General features: G+C 43.3%; 1 long non-coding RNA gene across 2 annotated transcripts in view; it reads left to right on the plus strand.

Annotated features, from left to right (window-relative positions):
• The window catches only part of LOC133504642 (uncharacterized), a 35,086-nt gene extending 12,444 nt beyond the window's left edge, over positions 1-22,642 (plus strand). Inside the window, exons 2-4 of one of the 2 annotated variants that reach the window (XR_009796040.1) lie at positions 10,483-10,545; positions 14,122-14,319; positions 21,841-22,642. This is a non-coding gene — a long non-coding RNA (uncharacterized LOC133504642). The remainder of the gene's footprint in view (positions 1-10,482; positions 10,546-14,121; positions 14,320-21,840) is intronic. The other variant, XR_009796039.1, reaches the window with a different exon arrangement.
• Positions 22,643-22,758: the final 116 nt, after the last annotated feature.

A 22,758-nucleotide genomic window follows, 5' to 3' on the forward strand; every position in this document is an offset into this window, starting at 1 on the left:
CCGATCCTACGAGGGGCTACGTGACCTGTTTGTGTCATGAGCAAAAATTTGCTTCACGAATTACCTTTCTTTCTTGCAATGGATCCTCAGAAAGTGAGTGCTAAGAAGCAACAGATGTGTAGTCTGGCTTGGGCAGATAATGAACAGTTCTTCAAATACTCGCAATCAGAATCATCTTTATTTGAGAAGTACGTTGGAAACATAGAAGGAATTTCTCTCCGGCGGTTGGAGCCACTCTAGTACGACATACATGACGACAACAGACAGACAATCAGTGGACCTTTCCGACCTGTCAGTCACTTGTACAATAATAGCCAATCAGATAGCCACATTGTCTTAACCCCTGGCTTGAGACGCCCCTCTCGCCATATTGTCCACAAAAAGTTGAAAAGTTAACGTTATGAAGAAAATGGTCCTCAGATGCGCTTGGGGAACGTGCAATTCTGATGAAAAATATCCTGCTAGGTTGCAAGGGGCCCGCTTGATTCATTTTCCAAAGCCTAAAACACAGTTGAGGAAGTGTCTCCGATGGATTAAGTCTTGCGGAAAAGCGCACGTACAACAAAATGTGGACAATATCAACAAACACAAGGCTGTATGTTCAAAGGTAAGTGAGGGAGAAGTATCTTCTTTTGAGTTTGATTTCATTATTATCAGTATTTCTTTATACATTGCAGGAGAACAACTTTCACTTCCTTAGCGTATCACTGAGCTGCTGAATGAAGTGTGTCATGTTTTATGCCAAAGAGTCAGGTTAGTGATACGTAAATGCGCAATGTCATGCAAGAGAAATGTCTATTTACCTATTTGTATCATATTGGACTTTTCAGACAGAGCACTGGGTTCCATTACGAGCCAAGTCAAATGAATACACCCACTCACTTATAAAGACTACAACGATATTACTCGTGATCCATCCAAGAAGAAAGTACTCACCCTGCTTTACATGCGCAGTATGATCCTACTATTTCATACTGTTAGAGCTCAAAATGGAACTTGTGAGGCGTCAAACTTTTTTTGCATCGATCGCCAACATTTCGCTGTAACTCTGACATTGCGTCCTGCTCCGTCCAAAATCTTAATTCCGTGTGCATATCCTTGTGTGAAATAGTTGAGACCTCTCTGTCGAACTCTCTTGGATAAGTCTGACACATTTGGCAAAAAGCATACCCCAATATTATCTGGAATACGCGATAGAGAATCAACTTCAAACATGTTCTGTTCAATCGCCATTTTGGAAGCTTTTGGGATATGGCTAAGGGGGCGGAGCTCAAGATCGCCATCGGAAAGGTCTTTTGAGACACAAACACATTGTGGTAAAAGTTACGGAGCAATAAGGGCAGCTAGTAATCTGGCAATGATGGAACTCTATTTTTTTTTTCTTGGTACAATTGTGCAAAGGATGCCGTGTCCTCTAATATTTAGAGTGGTTACAGTACCTAACAGAGCCATAGTACAGTCCAATGACCATTGTGCAAATGGCTTCGGGACTTTAAGGAATGTATACATTTTAAAGTCTTGTTGTACCATAGGGAAAATGTTGATTATGCAAGTGTTGCAGGTGCTACTCAGGTAAGACAGGCGAGTATTTGTTGACAAAAGATGCCCGGATGGTGCAGCGTGGTGAGACTACTACAGTGAGTGGATGATAATAATGGGTCTGGAAGAATGTGACGACAAACTCAAGACCAAAAATTCGCAGGATGTTGCAGTTGAATTTTAAGTTAGCTGTTTGAGAAGTTAAATGCGAGGACGGAGAAGCTTTTGGACTGCCTGCTGGTTTTGGTTTGCGTTGGAAGACTTGGTCACCGGGATGTGGAGGATCTGAGAGGATTTTGTCTTTTCTTGTCTTATTCGGGTAGCGCGCAAGTCCCCAAGGGCCCCAAGGGGGGTACTGACAATCCTTTCAACAGTTTTGATTGTCTGTTGCATTTGGAGTTTTTTTTTTTTGCGGCAGCACAAAACCAGATTGTGCTGGAGGTACACAGTACTGATTCAACTCGAAGCCAAATGTGCCATCTTCAAGCTGTTTATCGATTGCTATGGCAATAAGCGGGCTGGGGTATGTCGCTCGATGCACCCTTGTGTAAGTAAGCACACCAAGCCATTTGGCAACATTGTATGGCATATTAGAGTATTACAGAAAGCACAGAAAAAATAAACACAGAATCCTAACTGAGGAGGCAGTTCCAATACAATCTGATGTCTGCTTTCTAAGATGTCTGGCTTTTCCTCCTTTGGTGAGGTCGGCACTACCGACTACCGAGATCTTGCTTTGTGTCACACAAAGCTGGCAATAAACTGGCCCAGGTTAACAGCATCCGCCACCGGCGCCGTTAACCTTACAGGGTCGCCTGTATTCAGCTACTGGCGGGTCGAAGACGTTCTTAGGCAGAAAGAGGGGAGGAAAGCACACGGCCAAGACCAAATGTGGGGACTATGACGGGAAAAGCACTGGAGTTGGTTGACATGATGATTAGAAGGAAGATTGATGAATGCTTTGACCAGAAGAGCCAATGGAAAGGCGGGAAGGCTTGACGTTCAGAGGCAGGGTTCAAATTACTTTACCATGGTAAATGGGAACAGAAATTAAAGGAAGAGTTCGCTAAGAATGTCTTGGAGATGAAAAGAGCAGCAGATCGAGCGATGATGATGATGAAACTTGAAATTGAGGATTTTGTGTATATATATATATATATATAAATATAATGTGAAGGTTCACGTTATGGACGAACAACCATTTTTGTTCAAATTGTTTTGGTTCTGCATAGCCAATTCAAGAGTCCAATCACTCACTCAGCTGCTCATTCAGTGACGAACTGATTGAGGACAAAACAAATTGATGTTAATGAACGCGCATGTGCGAAGCGCAACTTTGGCTTTCAGTTCATCCCACAACATTTCAGCCTGTCTTATTCTCGCCGTCCTGTAATTACCCTCCGCCGTTTTGTCAGGAAGTCGTGCAACAGATGAGCCATTATGCACAACGGTTATGCTCAGATTTAAAGATCATTTGACTGCTGTCGTGTTTATCACCTGCCGTTATGATCGCCCATCACCTTGTTTGTTCAGGTTTATGACACAATAAATCCAAGCAGCAGCTGCAGTTTATGCCAACAATAAGTAGGGGAACTAACAACTGCTAACAATCAAAGCTTGCGTTCCCCCCACACCTCCCGACTATGTACTTTCGCTTTCATCTGCTGTTCATTTTAAATGCAGCGAAGAGTGCACAAAGGTGTGCAAGCACGCGCGTGTGTTGTGATTCCAATCAGTCCTGACCTTCACCTGACCTTGCCTGAGGGAGGCCCTCTGAGCTGCAATGACAATGCGTCAGTTATTGCAGTTTTTTTTTTTTTTATTGTGGGGAATGTAGTTTTTATTTTAAATGCCCTTAATCTAGGAAAAACAACTTAAAAAATGATAAAGAGGCCATTTCTTGTAGGGGTTGTTGACTTTTAATATTGACAACATCCATGTTTTCCTTTGTGTGTGTGTGTGTGTGTGTGTGTGTGTGGGTTGCGTGAACATTGTGTTATTCCACTTGTGGGTAGATGTACGTAGGTGCGAGCGTTGCGCAACAGATGCCGAAGCGCTACAATAAAAGCCCATTAGAGGCTTTCGCAGTGGACAGCAGGAGGGTGACTCACACACAAAGAAAAATAGAAATATCAGCCTTTTGTTTCTCGACATGAATTAAAGCGGCATGTTTTTCGAGAGGGGACGGAATGTTGATCGTGTTCCATTCATGGCGACGTTCTCACGAGACGCGCTGATGTCACGCACGACGATGTTTTGGATTTTTGGGCTGCTTGGGTGAACAAATTATACGATGTTTGAATTCTATATTAAAAGATGTTTTTGTATGCTAAACATTGTTTTCGTGCCAAGAAAAAAAGGTCAGTTTTCTACCAAAACACAACGGGTAGTTGCTTTTGTAGAAATTCCCACTAGCTTCTCCCGAAAACAGACTCATTAAAGGCAGCGCCTTGCTGACCAAAGTCCTTGTCAAGGACCGTTACACGGGATGTTCTAAGATGGACGCAAAGGCAGAGGAGCTCGGTTTGATCTGACAGGCTTGACTTTAATTTGCCCTGATGGTACTACAGAAGATATGTGAGCGGATATGCGAGTGGACGCACGGCAGCGCTGGTTTCCTTTTGTTTCGTAGTGTTGAGCTGAGACTACCGATTCTGTCAACGTACCGCAACAAAGGCTTTCCTTGACAGACTTGTCAGACCAGAACGTTACCCAATCGTGTCTTGAGGTTACTATGGTATTCTATGATTAAATAGGACACTTTAAATGGATTTGATGAAATTAAAAACATCTACAAGCATACAAAGTATATAAAATACTGTCCCTCGAAAAAGCAGGGTCAGGTGGGGTGATGTGATGTTGGCGAGTCTATGTGGAACTATATGACTGTGAGCTGTGGCAAACACCATCTTGCTCATTGTGTTTCTGTTTTAGAACAATCCCGGAGTTTAAGTAATTTTAAAAAAAAAAAGCTAAAAATCGCATCAGTAAACGTAGCCGATAAAAAATGAATGATGAATGATGTGACAGGTAACATAATGCGGCTACTTTGCTAAGATCACAAGTAGCAGGTGTTAAATTGCCTCACCACGTGAATGGATTACATGTACTGTACTACTGTTGGCTGTGTTGAATGTCTTCTTCTTCTTTTCCTTTAAGCTTGCCCCGAATAGGGGTCGCCACAGCGTGTCATCTTTTTCCATCCAAGCCTATCTCGTGCATCCTCCTCTCCAATACCCACTGTCCTCCCTCACAACATCCATAAACCTTCTCTTTGGTCTTCCTCTCGCTCTTTTGCCTGGGAGCTCCATCCTCATCACCCTTCTACCAATATACTCACTCTCTTGCCTCAAAAAATCGAACCATCGAAGACTGCTCTCTAACTTTGTCTCCAAAACGTCCAACTTTGGCTGTCCCTCTAATGAGGTTGTTTCTAATCCTATCCAACCGGTTCTCTCCAAGCGAGAAACTCAGCATCTTCATTTCTGCTACCTCCAGTCCTGCTTACTGTTGTTTCTTTAGTGCCACTGTCTCTAATCCGTACGTCATGGTCGACCTCACCACTATTTTATAAACTTTGCCCTTCATCCTGGCGGAGACTCTTCTGTCACATAGAACACCAGACACCTTCCGCCAACTGTTCTACCCCGGCTTTCTTCACTTCCTTACCACAGTCTCCATTGCTCTGTTATTGTTGACCCCAAGTATTTGAAGTCGTCAACCTTTGCTATCTCTTCTCTTCTGGAGCTTTTCTGTGTTGAATGTGAGTGACAAAATTTACTCTCTCTCTCTCTCTCTCTCTCTTTTAGCTTCAATTAGCTTCAATTTAGCACTGGTTCTCCATCTCCATGGGATGCGTTGTTTAAAAACATGCTTAAGGTCAAGATTTTGTCTAATTGCTCCCAATTATGAACCACATATTGTATACGAGACTGGTGGGTGATACTTAATGGTGAAAATTTGAGTTTTCATGCTGGCGTAGTATGCTAGTAAAGTTACGTAACTCACCATAGAAAAAAAAAACAAATTAAGTGAAACCCCGCAATGTCAGAGATTGACAAATCATCTTGTATATGATCCAGGTCCCATCGTGAACAGATTGATATGCACCAAAACCTTCTGCCTTTTGTGAGTGAGTGGGACCGTACCATGGCTAGCACGGCAAGCAAATAGCAAACCAGACTGTGGTCAAGATGGTGGATGTTGAACCACACGTCATTAGAAGTACTGTATGTGAAGTATCTGGAGGAAAACCCTCATGTGGTGCACAGACAGCCTTGGAGGTGTTGTAGGGTTTCATGCTGGGGGACGCTTGTACACCGGGATCTTGTTGGTGTACAAATCCTTCACATCACATCTTTCTTCTTTGTTGAAATGTTTAAAATAATCGGTGAGGAAGCCGTGTTCATAACAAAGGCCTTTGCAAAGTTGTGAAGACTTCGTTTGATTCCGGCGTTTCGCTCTTTGGTGCTCGTGATTGTTGAGGAGAGTTTCACCAGAGTTGGAATCTGAAGGATATCCCAGTTGAGACAACTTTGCAAACGAAGTGAGATGTTGAGGCTGCTATTTTAAAGGGCTTATTTTTAGCATTGATGAGAAGAAGCGCGCGCTGACACGAGCGGCGGTAAGACGGGTCCCCCGTGACGGAGTAGCACTCGCAACGGCGGGATGTGATCCCGTGGCTTGCGTCTTCAGCGCAAACCCCCCACGCCCCCCCCACCCCCCGGGGATGTGGCAAAGGACACTGCTGGGTACATTTTTACATTTTCATCGCACAAATGCGGCAGGCGGGCCATTATTTCCCGATATTATAAAAACCAGAGTAAAATCCCGACCATTTTTCACTCTCATTGCGCTCTTTTTATCTATTCATCTGTTTTTCCATTCATCATGCCTGTCACACAGACTTCTCTCAGGCCAATTTTTCACATTTTGCTGCTCAGACGTTAACCAGCGGCCGCAAGTGAAATTCCCATTTAACGCACTCTTATTGCGGTAATGGATCAGAGCAGCTCCCCCCACCATGTATCGCTTCAAAACAACATTGTCCGTTGATGGAACATTAATAACAATGCCGTGAACTTATTCATTTTTAAACAAATGAATGCAAAAATAGAACACTACAAACAATCTTGAGTCCTATTAGAAGCATGCAACCCAAAAGACAGCACTCAGTAAATTGCCAAACTATAGCTCTCTTATTTTCCAGCAAACAAAACAGGAGTAGGCATTTCTGTTTCCGGAATATTATTTTTAAAAGGAAAGGGGTGTATTTTTCAATGCTCTTCACCGATGTTTCTGTGTCAGTGCCAAAACATGGCCGTAGTTCAACTTTCCAGCTAGCTGACATCAACTCGTTAAAACAGTGTCAAGATCGTCACTCAACCGGGAAAAATTTTACCTTTAGTGGTATGTGCCGGTGGTGTGTCAGATGAATTTAAGGTGGAGGTGGGACTTTATCAGGGTTCCGCGCTGAGCCCCTCCCTGTTTGCGGTTGTCATGGATAGGCTGACAGACGAGGTTAGACTGGGATCCCCTTGGACCACGATGTTCGCAGATGGTATTTTGATATGTATGGAAAGCAGGGAGTAGGTGGAGGAATAATTAGAAAGATGGAGGCACACACCAGAAAGGAGAGGAATGAAGATTAACCAAAGTAAAACAGAATATATATATGTGTGTGTGAATGAGAGGGGCGGATGAGGAAGAGTGAAGCTCCAGGGAGAAGAGATAGCGAGGGTGGATGACTTCAAATACTTGGGGTTAACAATACAGAGAAATGGTGAGTGTGGTAAAGAAGTGAGGAAACGGTCCAACCGGGTTGGAACAGTTGGCGGAAGGTGTCTGGTGTTCTATGTGACAGAAGAGTATCCGCTAGGATGAAGGGCAAAGTTTATAAAACAGTGGTGAGGCCGGCTATGATGCGGGGATTAAAGAGGGTGGCCCTGAAGAAACAACAGGAAGCAGGACTGGAGGTAGCAGAAATGAAGATGCTGAGTTTCTCGCTTGGAGAGAACAGGTTGGATAGGATTAGAAATGAGCTCATTAGAGGGACAGCCAAAATTGGTTGTTTTGGAGACAAGGTGAGAGAGAGAAGACTTCGATGGTTTGGACATGTCCAGAGGCGAGAGAGTGAGTATGTTGGTAGAAGGGTGCTGTGGATGGAGCTGTCAGGCAAAAGAGTGACAGGAAGACCAAAGAAAACGTTGATGGATGTTGTGAGGGAGGACACGAGGACAGTGGGTGTTAGAGAAGAGGATGCACGAGATGGGCTTAGATGGAAAAAGATGACACGCTGTGGGGACCCCTAACTGGACGACCCGAAAGAAGAAGAAGAATGGACTGCCTTGTCATTGTGAAATATCCAACTTCACTGGGTTACTTTTCAAAAAACAGATATGACTATGATGAAATGTAGGCTGTTTTATTCTGATTCTGATCCAACCAGTTTTACATGGTCACTGAGTGTTAAAGGTTAAAGAGACCTTTATCACCTTTCACCTTTATGCTCCAAGTAGATGATTGAAACAGTCTTCACATTAGGTACTGGGAGAAGGTCAACTGGTCCAGTCATTCACCACTGATTCTGTTGAGGGTCAAGAGATACCTGGACCCACCCTGGACTGGTCAGTGACAAGTACCTAGTATTGATTTACCCTGTTGCAGCGTGCGTGCTCTTTCGATACTGATGGTTGTAGCTGGCAAAATCGTTGGCAGACGAGCATCAACTCTTTGACGTATGCGGGTTGTATCTGTAACTTAATGACATTGTTCTGGGTGGCTTCTTTCATTGCTTCTCCAAACTGTTGTTTGAAGAACCACAAGTTAACCCAACTGCACTGGCACCAGCTCAGTCTAAAAGCGGTCGTTTTTTTTCATCTTTTGACTTCAGGTTAAGTAATTCTGAGTGACTGCCCCGCCACCCTCCACACATCAACACTGGACAAAAATATTGCCACCTAGGAGAAAATTGTTGTCACAATGCTGTCACAAGGCAGATGGGTGATTAACTGGAACCTGTCTCTGCCACTGACCCGGAGCATCAATTCTTTGTCGAGTGGCTGAATTTAGTGCATCTACTGTATCTGGGGATATACACCAGAGTGGCACAATGGTGCTGCACCCCTGCAGCTTGTCTATCGCTGTCGTGGCCTATTCCCATCTGCTTGGAGGACCACCAATGGAGCCAACCAATTAAAGTGGTCACAAAATCAATGTGGATCCCTCCCTCTGTAGTAAGAGACCCCCTGCCTCAGATTGTGTTAACAATGTGGTATGGTCCTTCCTGGCTTTTAACCATTGTTTCATGTAGTCTTTGTTTTATTGAAGTATTGTCAGTGATCAGATCATTCAGTGATGCTAAGTAGGTACCAAACAACACTTTAATTCTTCTCGTCTTTGGGCGGCGATCTCATGGTGCTAAATGCTTCAAGTTAGTCCAGTAACAACAGTAGTTATCGATCTTATCGGGTCCCCTGACACTTCCTTGGCAAATTTTAACCTTCCACTTTAAAAGCTCTGTCATATGATTAGCGAGGTGCTGGCATGATGTCCACAGTTGCATCTGCACATTAGTCGATTTGGTAGTTGAGTGTAACTGGATTTTGACTCAATTGCCACTTGCCTCCCTGCTGAGCGACTTCATACTTTTGTATTCATCTGCGCCATGTATAACAAACACACTTTCGTGTCAAATGAGAGTCTACCTATGAATTGTCTGGCCAGGTGTGAGCAAAGTAATTAATTTCAAGTGGTGACCACCTCAACTGCTCCGAGATGTATGGTTGCAAATACAGTCGGTAAGATACGAGACTACAGGTGAAAACAGACAAAACCGTCTAAACATGGTTCCCGGTTTAGCACAGATGTGGTTAGTCATCCGTTTGAATCTTATTTTTTTTTTTTTCCTGAAATCAAGCAGGATTTTCTGGTCGAGATGCTCCCTTAATTGCTGATCTAATGTACCCTGAAAGATTATCCAAATAAACACTAACAAAAGTAAATTACCGTGTATATTCCATACATACCGTTCAATCAGCCTCATTGAGTTGCCCTGAAAAACAGCCTGCCAGGACCCAATGCCACCCCCCACCTCCCCGAGTCAGTCCGCAAGCGCCCACCCTGCCACCCTTCTTAGTGAAGCAGGTTGTCTAGACGCCGAAACAGCAATCATGTACTGAAACCTGGTCTAATACCTAAACTCTCCTGAGCCTACAGCAGCCCCCCCCCAAGAAAACCTGAATGTGTGTCTCGATGTGACAAGTGAAAAAATATTTCCAGTGAATGGGGTCTGTGTATGCTAAGTGAGTGATGGGTCAGACCCATCTGGCCAGAGAACCACAGGGAAAGAGGGGCGCCACACTTAGCCCTGCAGTGCCGACCCCAGGAGTTACCCCCCAACTCCTGGCAGCACCCGGTACCCATCCCCCTTAGCGCGGGAGGTGGACGCTAACCGCCCCCACCCCACCCCGGACAAGGCAGGGCCGAAACCCTACAATACAAGCCGGTAGCCCCGCCAGGTAATCTGCCCTCCCGTCAGAGGTCGGAAATGAGTAAAGAAAGTTCTGCCCCATTTGGTTTTCAAATAAAGCAACTTTAAAATAGCATTCAATTATATTTTCTAAACATTACTTGCGAAACTGACCTTCTGTTAACTAATTAAGCCCCCCCCCCCCGCCCCACCACGACATGAGATGAATGTCGAACCTTTGCTTCAATGATTCTTGACCTCCTGTTGCAACTAGCGAATTTTAACCAGAGAGTTGCACTTTTGTCTAACGCCTGTTCGATGTCAATCAGGACCTAAACTGTCGCTGGGGTCAATGAAGACGTTGATTTGGCATGGTGTCTTCTATCTCCTCCTGAGGAGAGGTGGTCTTGATCCCCTCTTCTTACCATCCGGTCTGATGTTGGCCCGCATAACTACGATATGTCTTTTTTCAGTTTCTGGCTACTCGGGTGTGAGGTGTCCTGAAGTATGTTGCGGATGATAACAATCCATTCGTGGTGAGTTTCTTCATCCCATGACCTAAAATCCACAAATGTTGTTGTACTACAGTAATTAAAAGCCTGGCATGCAGCGATACTCAGTATTGTCTCGTTTGCCGAAACTCACACTTTTGTATTTCGGAGCACTGACGAGTATTTTTTTTTTTCCCCGATTCAAACTGCATTAATCACGTTAGATTGACATTTTGAATAATATAACATAATTTTGAGGAGATCAAGGTAAATGGAAATAGTTGGCCCACCTGAGATTTTATATGGGAGGCCCGCTGTCAAGCGTTTGGCATGCACCCAGTCCACTTTCACACAGGGGCTTTCAGGCCCCTGTGGGGTGAGATTGGGGTCAGTCAAAGGAGCGTTGGCACATTTTAAAAACAAGTAAGTGGAATCCGTACAAATTACAGATGCTACAGCATATGAGTGAAGATGACCCAGAGAGAGAATTTATTTTTCCTATGCAGGGCGTGTTTTGCCTCAACCTGTATTCACAAGGCTATGGCTGGGGTTTAACTTTCCGCAGCGTATGAGATGACCTTGACTCCTGGTGAGATGACACACGAGGGTTTGATGGGAAGTGTGTGTCTGTGTGTGTGTGTGCTTCCCAAATATATAACACTGCTATAGTGGCTTGTGTCCACAGTTTTCATTTATCAGCGGCGCTTTGTTTCTGTAAACAAATTCGCGTCCTGGTGCTTGCGTGGGCGCCACAATTTGGAACTTTTTCAGTTGTTCACGCACAGAAGGACCACGAGCATAACATGTAAAATATGTTATTTATTCCATGAAATACTGTGCTGCAAAAGGCAGTAGTTTATGTCTCTTTGCGTGTTTGTGTGGGTGCGTGTGTGGGTGCGTTTGCCTGAGCGACGCGGCGCCGTGAGGCAGAAACACTCGCAGTGAGGGAGTGAAACAAGTTTGAACTCAACCTCTGACGCCCTGCAGCTTCCTGCCTGTGTGTTGAGAGCTTGATTGCTGCTGCTCCTCGGAGTGTGAGCGAGCTTCTGATGCACATGTGAAGGCCTTGTGAAAAGACAGGATGACCTAGGATTTAGCCCCCGGTCCCTCCCCACACATTCTTTGACCCGCAGCAAAGAAAGGACACAAATATTTGTTATCATTCCTGCATATTTTTGTCAAAACTCCTTTGGTTGCAATTGTAAAAGTCGTTACTAGTGTTTTGTAAAATCAAAAGATTGTGTGTGGTAACTGATACAAAATGGTTGCGGTAGCTGAATTCAAATTTCAAAATTTCAGTTTAGCTTTCATTGGTCATTGCTTACTTTTTATTATATCTTAAAGGGGAAATCCACTGGTGTGCATGAACAATGCATCCAATACGTCATGTCATATGTACCCTATTCTGACAATGTGATGTTAAATCCGCTCACATTTAAGTGTTTTGAGAAGATTTTTATCGACAATTACGAATTTTCAGGGAGACTGCCATTTTTGCGAGTCACATGACCTACGTCACTGACTATTCCGGAGAAAACCCACGCAGGCACAGGGAGAACATGCAAACGCCACACAAGCGGGTCCGGGATTGAACCCGGGACCTCAGAACTGTGAGGCCAACGCTTTACCAACTGACCCACCGTTCCACCCGATTTTTTACATTTTAATCTAAATCTATTTATCCATCCATCCATTTTCTTTCCCCCTTGTCCTCATGAGGGTTGTGGGAGTGCTGGAGCCTATTCCAGCTGTCAACGGGAAGGAGGCGGGGTACACCCTGACCTGGTCGCGAGCCCATCGCAGGGCACATCGAGACAGACAAGAGTCGGACTCACAATCACACCTAGGGGCAATTAATGTGTCCAATTAATGTTGTGTGTTTTTGGGATGTGGGAGGAAACCGGAGAGCCTGGAGAAAAACCACGCGGGCACGGGGAGGACATACAAATTCCACACAATTGTTAAGATAGGGGACATATTACATGACCTATTGGATACACCGTTCATACAAAGTACTGGATTTCCCCTTTAAGGAATCATGCTCATTTTATCAGAAAAAAAAATCTTCCATTTCATGATTAGTAGATGCGAAACAAGGTTTTGATTACAGAGCAAAGTTACTCAACGGTTTTCCGTCCATTTGTGGGTCCTGGAGCTGCTGTAGCCCTTTTCAAGATAAGGCTCGATTGACCATTGTCAGAGTCGTGTGGCCCTAAGCCACCCTTCACTTTTCACTGCGCGATGCGCAATTGACCAACCCGTTCGCTGATTACGTGGGGCTGACTGTACACAAGAAGACCACCTGCTGTGTGGCAGGCACTCCAAATTGAAAATATTTCTGCTTGGGCCAGCATGTGTAGACTATTTTCATCTCTATCTTAAATGCAGCTCAAGGATTTATTATTGTTACGTTCATTTGTGTAGTTGTTATTTTAGTGGTTCAGCTCATGTGGCTTGTGCATGGGTACCTTTATCATTCTAGATGCTGTGGAAGCCCAGTGCGCAGATGAACTCAGCACTATATTTTAAGTTTTATTTGTCTCTGTCCATCAATGACAAAGTGAATAACCATAAACAAGTATACCTTATACAAGTGCCTTCTTAGCATTCGCCAGATCTTGTTGTATCAGAATGTGTTGCGAGAGTTTTACTCTTTTGTAAAGTTAGCATGTAAGTCAAGTACTGCAATTCCGCCCTACAAGCCACGACTTTTTTCCCCACACTTTCAACCCTGCAGTTTTTGCGTTGATGTGGCTTCGTACTTTTTTTGCCGCACGGGGGCACTCGAGCGGAAAAGGTAAGAATGAGACTGGTGGAATATATGTACCGAGGAAGTGACTTTTACCGCCCCTGTCCGTGCTGGGCTAGTGTTAGGGCTATGCAAGCGTGTTGCTGCTGTCTTAATGGTGTGTCTCAGTGACATTTACCTATAAGTTTTATGTTAACCGGCCCTGTTAGCGTTACCGTTAGCGCGGCGCCAGTGTACCGTCTTTCTTTGTAAATATCTTGTGTTTCAGTGTAGGTTTCAACGTGGGCACTTGCACCTTTTTCACAGCTGCTGCTTATCTATGTACCAAATGGTATTTCCTTTACAAATGTACTCGGTGAGGCCTGTAACCAGGTGCGCTCTGTAGGCCGGGAATTACGGTACTTCTGCTACCAGAAGTGGTGTGATATGTCTTTCAGAATAAACACATTCAAAAGGAAGTCCTGTTAAATGTTGGTGGTCTAATTGTCTTTTTGATAGACAGATCTTGATTGAAAAAAATGATTCCTGCTGTGATTTTGCTTTGATTAATATTTCAGTCTTAATCGCATTAATGGTTTTATAGTCTTCATCACACATTTCCTCTTTGCCATAACAACCCCCTCACAAAAGGACCAAAGAAAATGGCAAAACTAGATCTGTTGGACTGAGCTCCCAGGCCAGATAACCATGTACCTACTTTATCACTATGCTACCATGACAGACAGTAATCATCACTGGTCCACTTTTGTGGTGCCATCAGAAATGTACCTTTAAAAAACCAAAAGAAAACAAAATGACTATGTTAAGAGAATGTGACATGACATAATTAACCACTTTGAGGCTCTGACTGAAAGCCTTCATTCCACCCGAAGCAGCAGGATGTCCGTTCCAGCAACGAGGTGGCTGTTATGAAGTGGGCTGGTACACTATTAGATGTCTGCCCTCCAAGGCAGCAGATGGATTTAAGTGGCCGCCGTCGCCGGCTCACCTCGCGGTGAGTGACAAAATCAGCAGCACATCAGCATATCTTCTTTTCCTCGTAGCCGCCGGTGAGAGAGCTCCTTTGACAGGTGATCACAGTCAGATTTTCATTTAAATTATTAAAAAAAAAAAAAAAAAAAAAAGAGATAGCTGAACATGGAGGCCCATATTGATATTGTGGGAAGAAAAAAAATGGTTTTCTTTGAAGCAGGAATGGATAATGTCCTCCATTGTGCTTTAGGATTGATCAAATTTAAAACAATAAAAAAGGACCATATAAAACAAGTCATTACTACTTCACAGTGGTCAATTTAATGAGATAATGACGGTTCTTGCTGTTTTTTTTCCACTGTAGCAAAATTTATCTCTTATAATGGTCTTCATATCAAGTACAGGATTTGCAATGTCAAATTCTAAACTATCGTTATTGTGAAAACAAAACAAAAAAAATACTCATTAAACGATCAGCATTTGCCATTGTTAAAGGGGAAATCTAGTGCTTTGCATGACCAGTGTATCCAATAGAGCATCTAATATGTACCCTATTTTGACAATGTTAAATCTTCTCTCATTTAATAGTGTTTTGAGAAGATTTTTATCGACAATTACAAAGTAAAGTTTAAAGTAGAACCAAGCAAAAATCAGTTTGTTTCTAAATACATTGAATATGCTTGAAGTGCTGAAAACACGCAGACTTATCACAATATAGTGCTGAATTGTTGAGATATAGCTTTAGCATTTTTTTACTATTTGAATGCTCCTGATGTTGTGGGCGGGGCTAAAACATGGCCACGTGACCTCACAGGGCTGGGGCGTATACTTTCTCACACGAGTTCCCTCCCGCGCTATATAAGGACAAAGTGATGTAATTTCGTTTGGCTATGCTTCTCAGTTGTGAGTTAGTTGTGCTTAGCTTCCATAATGAGGCCCGTTTACCACTAGCTTGCAGTTAGCAAGCTAACGATGGCTGGGCCCTGAAAATGCATCTTCATTGGATGCCTGTTTAGTGACATTTTAATATTCACTCACATTATTAATTATGCTCATGAAATAGTTAAACAATAAATAGATTTAGTCGGCACGGTGATCAGCTGGTAAAGCGTTGGCCTTACAGTTCTGAAGACCAGTGTTCGATCCCGGCGCCCCCTGTGTGGAGTTTGCATGTTCTCTCCGTGACTGCGTGGGTTTTCTCCGGGCACTCTGGTTTCCTCCCAGATCCCTAAAAAAAACATGCAACATTAATTGGACACTCGAAATTGCCCCGAGGTGTGATTGTGAGTGCGACTGTTGTGTGTTTCCATGTGCCCTGCAATTGGCTGGCAACCAGTTCAGGGTGTACCCGGCCTCCTGCCCGTTGACAGCTGGGCTAGGCTCCAGGACTCCGCAACCCTCGTGAGGATAAGGGGCAAAGAAGATGGATGGATAAATAGATTTAAATAAAAATGTAACAAATTGACTTAATTTGTAACTTTTTTTGTTTTTCTTTCCAAAACTATTCCAAAAATTCCTTTTATACTGTTAGGCTAATGATATTGCATAAATACGCAAGATACAATTAACTACATATTTTGATTGTAATGTGCTTTGGACTCAGTGTATTTGTGTCAATAATGGGTGTAAAATAGGACCAAAAAATCTCAAACAGGGCTTTTGCTCCCCCTCAAAAATTCTGCAATACACGTTGTAGGTGGGTCGGCGTTACTATATTTATACACAGTTGAGACTTTGTATATGAATGTGATAGGCAGTGATGTTGGTCACGTCTCTGAGAACGTGCGGCACGCCAAGCAGGAAATAAAGACAGACAGCGTGCCAGTGTGCCGAAATCCAGCAATCAAAAGACAGTCAAGCAGAGCCACGAAGTATCCGCCGCACATCAATCATTAGCGAGACGTGCACTGAATTCACTGTGCTTATAAAAGGCAAAATAGAGGCAAATCCTTTACAGAATTCTGAAAATCAGACCAGGATGTTAGAGCTGCCATCAATATGTGACAACCAATAGACAGAATTTTGAGGTGTTCGCTCACCGTATCAAATATAGCTCTGCGACTGCCGGTGTGCTGCTGAGAAACCTCTGTAGGTTATCTTCAATATCTATCCCTTTTACTCCGCACATCCGATGTCAGGTCACCAGGGCAGCAGCGGTCTCAGCAGGGAAGCCCAGGCTTGCTCAACCCCGGCCACTTCCTCCAGCTCTTCTGAGGAGTTCCAGTGCAGCCGATTGACATAATCTTTCCACCGTGTTAGTGAAAAAATGCAATCCATCAGGATAAATAGCAAAAATCTGAAAAACGATAAAACGATGCCACATCTGAAACCCAGGAGAAACTCTATTAACATCAGAATTTGATACAGTTGACCCAAAAATGATTCAGCAACTGAAACCATCAAAGGGCGGTCTTGACGCAATACCGTCTGACTTTTTCAAAACTGTTAAGTCTGTGCTAGATGATTTGCAACAAATAATCAATTGCTCACTTCAGTCAGGTGAGTTTTCTTCAGCTCTTTATGTACAACCAAGCCTTTATCTTGTTAGCTGTCTCAATAGATGCCATTCATTGTTTCGCTCATCCAGACGAAGCTCTGTGTGGTGTAGGCTGAGGCTCGGACTGAATCAAACGCTACACACCGTGAAAGCCTCCTTTACACAATACAATCTTATTCCAAGCGTTTCACTGGGGCGACTGCTCTTTCAGTTTAACAAAGTTAAGACAAATTTTCTTTTCACTGCTGCCACCATTGGCCACGAGCACATCCTCGTGCATGTTTTTCACCATTTTTGTTGGTTTTCGCCACTTCTTCCTCTCCGTGGGTCGACTGTAGGCATTGAAACTGAGCACCAAAAGTTTTAAATATGAACAATTCCCGGAGAACTGTAGCGTCAATCCTAGTTCCAATTGGTTCTTGATTCTCAATGCCCATTCTTAGTCCCTCAAGGGCCAGTTTTTGGACCCCTCCTGTTCAGCTTGTATCGTTTGGTCAAATTCTTCAGGTTACTACAGTTCAATTGAGGTATTGTGTCACTGTGTAAAAGAGATTAGCTGGTTTAATCAAAAGCTTTTTCTATTCAACCATAACAAAACTTATATAATAGTTTTGGGCCATAAAGAAAAGAGGATTGGTGTTAGAAAATACCTAGAGTCGCTATTTTCTCAAACAAAGAGCAATTCCGAAACCTTGGCGTTCTCAAAGATTCTGACCTGACTTTCAAGTCATCATCTGAAGGCATGCAAGTGTTAAGCAGACCAGGAGAAGCTCATCTATGCTTTTATCTCAAGTAGACTTGATTATTGCAATGGTCTTCTGACTGGACTCCCCCAAAAGAGCATTAAACAGCTGCAGCTCATTCAGAATTCTGCAGCTTGGCTTCTGACCAGCAACACTAACCCTGAATCATGAAGTGGTCTACATGAAAGAAACATAAATGCATGGCCTCAAACTGGCCGCCCACGGGACATTTGCGCTTGGCTTGACAATATTTTGTGGCCTCCACCTCGAGCGACCCTCGAGTTTTATTCGAATGGCACGTTTACAGAATTGTCTGTTTGTGTAGCTGACGAACCTACCAATCACAGCGAGGTATGTGGCTCGGGGGTGTGACATCGACTGGGCTTGAAGCAAACACAAAAACCTTTTTCAATGAGTGAAGGTTACTTGGAGAGTTTTATTAGTAGTTTTGAATACACCTTTCTTACATCAGCTTTTTGTTCATCTTACTTTGTGTTACAAAAAATAAAAAAGTAGTTTAAGAAGATTAGGGTTGTATTAGGTTTAGGCATTTGTGAAAATTAGGGAAAATTTCTCATTTAAATTGCGTGCGGCGAGGCTGCAGCCCAGCCTCGTCCAGACTCTGCCTCCAGGAGCCCCAAGGAAAATTGAGTTGGAGACCCCTGTGCTAATGGAATATAAACTCAATCGGCCTCTGAGATCTACAGACTTAGGTTTCACATAGCGGAGAGAGTCCAAAGTAAACACGGTGAAGCAACATTTAGCGATTATGCTGCACACAAATGGAAAAAAATGGCCAACAGAAGGGACATCAGCCCCAAGTGTAAAGGTTTTTAAGTCCAGGTTAAAAAGTCTTCTTTTTCCTCATGCTTTTCAGAGCATTTTCATTTATTTATTTATTTATTTTTGCACAGTATACTGTTTTAAAAGTTTATTTTCAGTAAATACCACTTTCAGGGATAAATGACATCTTTAGTCCTGTTTTGCATCAAAAGTTCATCCACTGTCACATTACGTCATCAAATCCAGTGGATCTCTTCCAGATTTCAATCTCCATCACAGAACTTAACCTAACTTACCATTTTGAACATTTACTTTCTTTTTTTTTTTTTTGTTCTATTTCCAATGGATAGGTTTCCGATGACGTCACCACAGTCCCAGGAGTCCCCTGTCCGCCACTTTGAGTGTCAGAAGCAAGTTAGGGTCTATGTCAACAAAGCAAGCAAGCCCCTTTCGTCCGATAATATGGGCCACACATGCGTAGTTTGGGGCTGTAATAACCGCGCTGAATCTGGGCAAACAAAGAGGTAGTATTTTGATATTCCAAAGGTTGTTGTCAACCAGGGAAGTAATACTCGACTGTTGACAAAGACGGTAACCTACGGTTGTCGGGGATCAACCGAGCAGGATTTCTTCCTGATCCAACAAAGAGACGCTATGACCAGTAAGACCTCTCTTCTATAACTGTCTTGCTATCCCGTAATTTTACTGAAGCCTCGACTGCAAAAAGAAGGGCAGCCACCTGTGAACACACTTCTCCAGGACCGGCCATACAAGTACAATGACCGGAGGGAACACAGCCATCTTTTTGCGATATGATCCAGGGATGTAGTAGTGGCTCGGTAGACCTCCGAGAATGTCTTCCTCGAGCCGCCATAACACACTGATTACCGATCACCCCTTGCCCTACATCTTGAACCCACCCACTTACAAAGTCATTGTAGGCTTGTAGAGATTTATAAGCCTTTATTTCATCAAGGGTATATGTGCTCATAGAATTCACGAGATAATTAACTATATCGGATATGTAACGTCAGGGTTGTCTTCCCCATGGTCACTCCAGTCGCTTGCTTGAAATTCATATGGATCTTTGCCGCCGATGTCCTTCAATTTCTCCAAGTATCTTGGCTCTGCTTAAAGCATCAAACGTGTTTGTGTCCACTACGTTTACATTTGCTTTAAACGCCAGATGGAAAAATGAACGATGGAAAAAACTTCACGTTTCACCATTCACCTATGTTCTCTGAACTCTAAGACACACCATATGGCATTTGTCGCAAGGCATGATGGGTAATCGGAAACCTATCCATACCCTCAATGTCAAGTCTTCATGGATACGCTTGTTGAAGTTGAAGCCCAAGAAAACACCAAAAGATCTGAAATTCTGAATAAATTCTTTCTTGCTTGACGTTTGTGTGTCCACAAACAATTTCGTAATTGGTGCTGGAGTGCTGACAAGAACCTGTTGAAAAACGATTCCGATTCCAAATACTTTCATTTATGATTGTGATTTAAACGCTATCGTACCTTCTGAAACGATAGTGCAGGATATTCCGTGTCGCAACCCATCAATCTCAAAAGTCTTTCAGCCGGCAGAAGAAGTGAAACTACCGGGGGGGTAGAAGCTCTGCTGTCTGTCAGGAACTCGTCTTTGGCTCACGGCTGGAGACTGGAGCTTCGCACACAGCCTGGCGCCGCTAAGCAAAGCGGCGGAACGGCTCAATTAACTTTAATTACACGTGACGTGAGCGCTGACATAAATAGCCTAGAAAAAAAATCAAATAAATCTGCTGCACTTTGGAGGAAAAGCTCATTGCGGTGACACGTACGAGCCCGCGTAGGATATTTTCATATTTATTTTCAAAAGATGCACCGCGCTAAGCGGGTCTCCCCGTCCGACATCAACAAGCGAAGCTACATTAAACTTAGTTGTATTGTCACGCGGACACATGCCGCGGTGACTCGTAATCTGCCTGATTTGAGGTGAGAGACGAGGGGATTAGCGCGTTTTTAATCCGCGCAGGTGCCGCCGAGGCCTTGGGCCGCCACTGTAGTTTGAATTTTAGTATGCAGTCGCGGTTTGCCGGCGAGAAATGGAGCAAACCGCCGCTCATGGGGGGATTGCAGTTGCCGTAAATAGACCGAAGTTAACTGAGCTGGAATGAGGAAGTGTTTTTGTCGGGTAAGAAATTATGGGAACTTTGTGATTGACTTGGGAAAGTAGGTGCAAAGCATTTGTGATTTTTATCCTCTTTAAAAAAATAAAAAAAATCCTTTCTATTATTCACAATGTCACTCTGTCTTCCCTCCCCGGCTCACTCCCTTTCTCCCCTTCCATTTTTCTAATTGCCTGCTTTTAATTAAACGCCACATAGCAGTGACAGTTAGGCAATTAAAAGCCAAATGGAAACCGATAGTCCATGAGGATGTTATTTTAGTGGCCCTGCCATAATGGATAATGGACAATTTCATGTGGTGCCTTTGTAAAACATGCCTTCTTCCTCTGGTGCTAATATTTGAGCCTTGGATTATTTTGGAGAAAGAAAAAAAAAAAAAAAGTGTCAACATCTGGGCTTTGGGCTGGAACAATTTTTATTCCAATTGGATTTATCTGACCTCAGCGAGTTGGCCTTTTGCAGATACATATCCGTCCATCCATTTTCTTAGCCGCTTATCCTCACGATGGTCGAGGTAGTGCTGGAGCCTATCCCAGCTGTCAACGGGCAGGAGGCGGGGGTACAAACGTCAACAAGTTGCCAGCCAATCGCAGGGAGCGCCCGGAGAAATCCCACGCAGGCACGGTGAGAACATGCAAAGTCCACACAGGCGGGTCCAGGATTGAACCGGGACCTCAGAACTGTGAGGCCAAGGCTTTCCAACTGAGTGACTGTGCCGGCACACATACATATATTGATTGAAATTGTTTTAAATGGTTATGAATTTATTTTATAGACATTAGGAATTAACGGATTGCATTTAAATAGGGCAGACTTTATATGGATAAAAGTTAAGCGTTATTCTTTTCTTGTCTGTGAACATTTGAGCATTACATATTTTGTGTTTAATTGTGTAAGTCTGTATTTATTCTTGACATTTGTAATATGTATATGTTGAAAAACATATTTTGGTTCAACATGAAGAGATGTTATGGTTATTTATCTGATATTTGCCATTAATGCTTATTTGATGTCCAGAATTAATTATGCCCGACACCTTGAAATAATAGAAATTTGGGAAATTCCATCTGCCCTGTCCAATATCCAGGTATTTATTTCATAATCATACTGTTGAATTTTGGGCTGAAATGCTCATTTCAGTTGTTTGGGATCCTCTCGTTCAAGATGGACCAATATCATCCTGAAATGGAATCGCAACCATGAATCGTGATAGGAATCGAATCATTAAAATGAATCATTACACCCCTGTTTGGGCTAGGTACACACAACTCACATTTTAGCATTTTTTTTCATGATTTGCAGCAGAGCTTTTGGTACTTGTATTTGCAGAGGAATGACTACATTTGCTTTTGCTCGATTATGAATCTCATGGATGTTTAATTCCATAAATGTTTGACTGCTGTGATTCTGCCTTATCTCAAGCATTTCACACAAAGCGCCGGGTGTGCTGAGGACAACAGCCGAGCAGGTTCGTCGTGGAGCAAGCGGCTCTGTAATTGGGAAAATCACAGCTGCATTTACGGCGAGGAGTCACTGTGCTTGCGACATGGCAGAGCTGAGCGATCCAAACGAGTAAACGATGTCTTCGCAGATGACCCAGCAGGGGATCGGCACTCTGCTGTGTGACTGAAATGTGCATGACAAACGCTTTGGTCTGTTTGAACACGAGCTAGGTGAAAGTGAATAAACAGAATTTACATAGAGGTGGAAAAAGCTTCCTGGGCACCACAATCAGTAAGGAAACTCAAGCTCCAGAGTCTTCTCTCTTCACTTTACAAAGCCTTGCGATGTCTTTTTTCGTTAGTGTAGTTATTTACAGTTTCGTAGTTTTTGTTTTTGTTTTTTTTTTTACAGCATATGAATGGGCAATGTGTTCTGTATCCTGATTTGCTCAAGAAAACTTTGCATCGTCTTCTGCGTCCTGACGGGCTAAGGGACTGTAGAACTTTGTCAACTGCCTGAAGGCCAAGGTCGGCAGGGAAGCCCCGCGGTGTTTTGGCGCATCCGCACATAGGGTCGCGGCTTCAGTTCTCAAACACAATCGAAGGTGGCATGTCTGTTTATCAGGATATTCTTGCTCAGAAAAAAAAAGAGCACCAACAACGACCCATAGGTAGGTTTTTCAGTCTCAGACAGACACCTGCACCAAGGTGCTTCAGTGGAAAAAGTCAACTGCGTGGAAGAACTGTAAAATTTGCCCGAGTTGCTGTGAATAATTTTCTGTGTCCACCCTCACAGATTGATCATTAAAATTAAATTTGTCATTTCTAAAAGCTATCCTATTTTTCTTTTTCTATGAAAATGTTCATACATGGTCCTTGATAAAACGAAGAACATGGA

The sequence above is a fragment of the Syngnathoides biaculeatus genome, chromosome 8, assembly GCF_019802595.1.
Source record: "Syngnathoides biaculeatus isolate LvHL_M chromosome 8, ASM1980259v1, whole genome shotgun sequence".
In the NCBI taxonomy this organism is placed as follows: domain Eukaryota; kingdom Metazoa; phylum Chordata; class Actinopteri; order Syngnathiformes; family Syngnathidae; genus Syngnathoides; species Syngnathoides biaculeatus.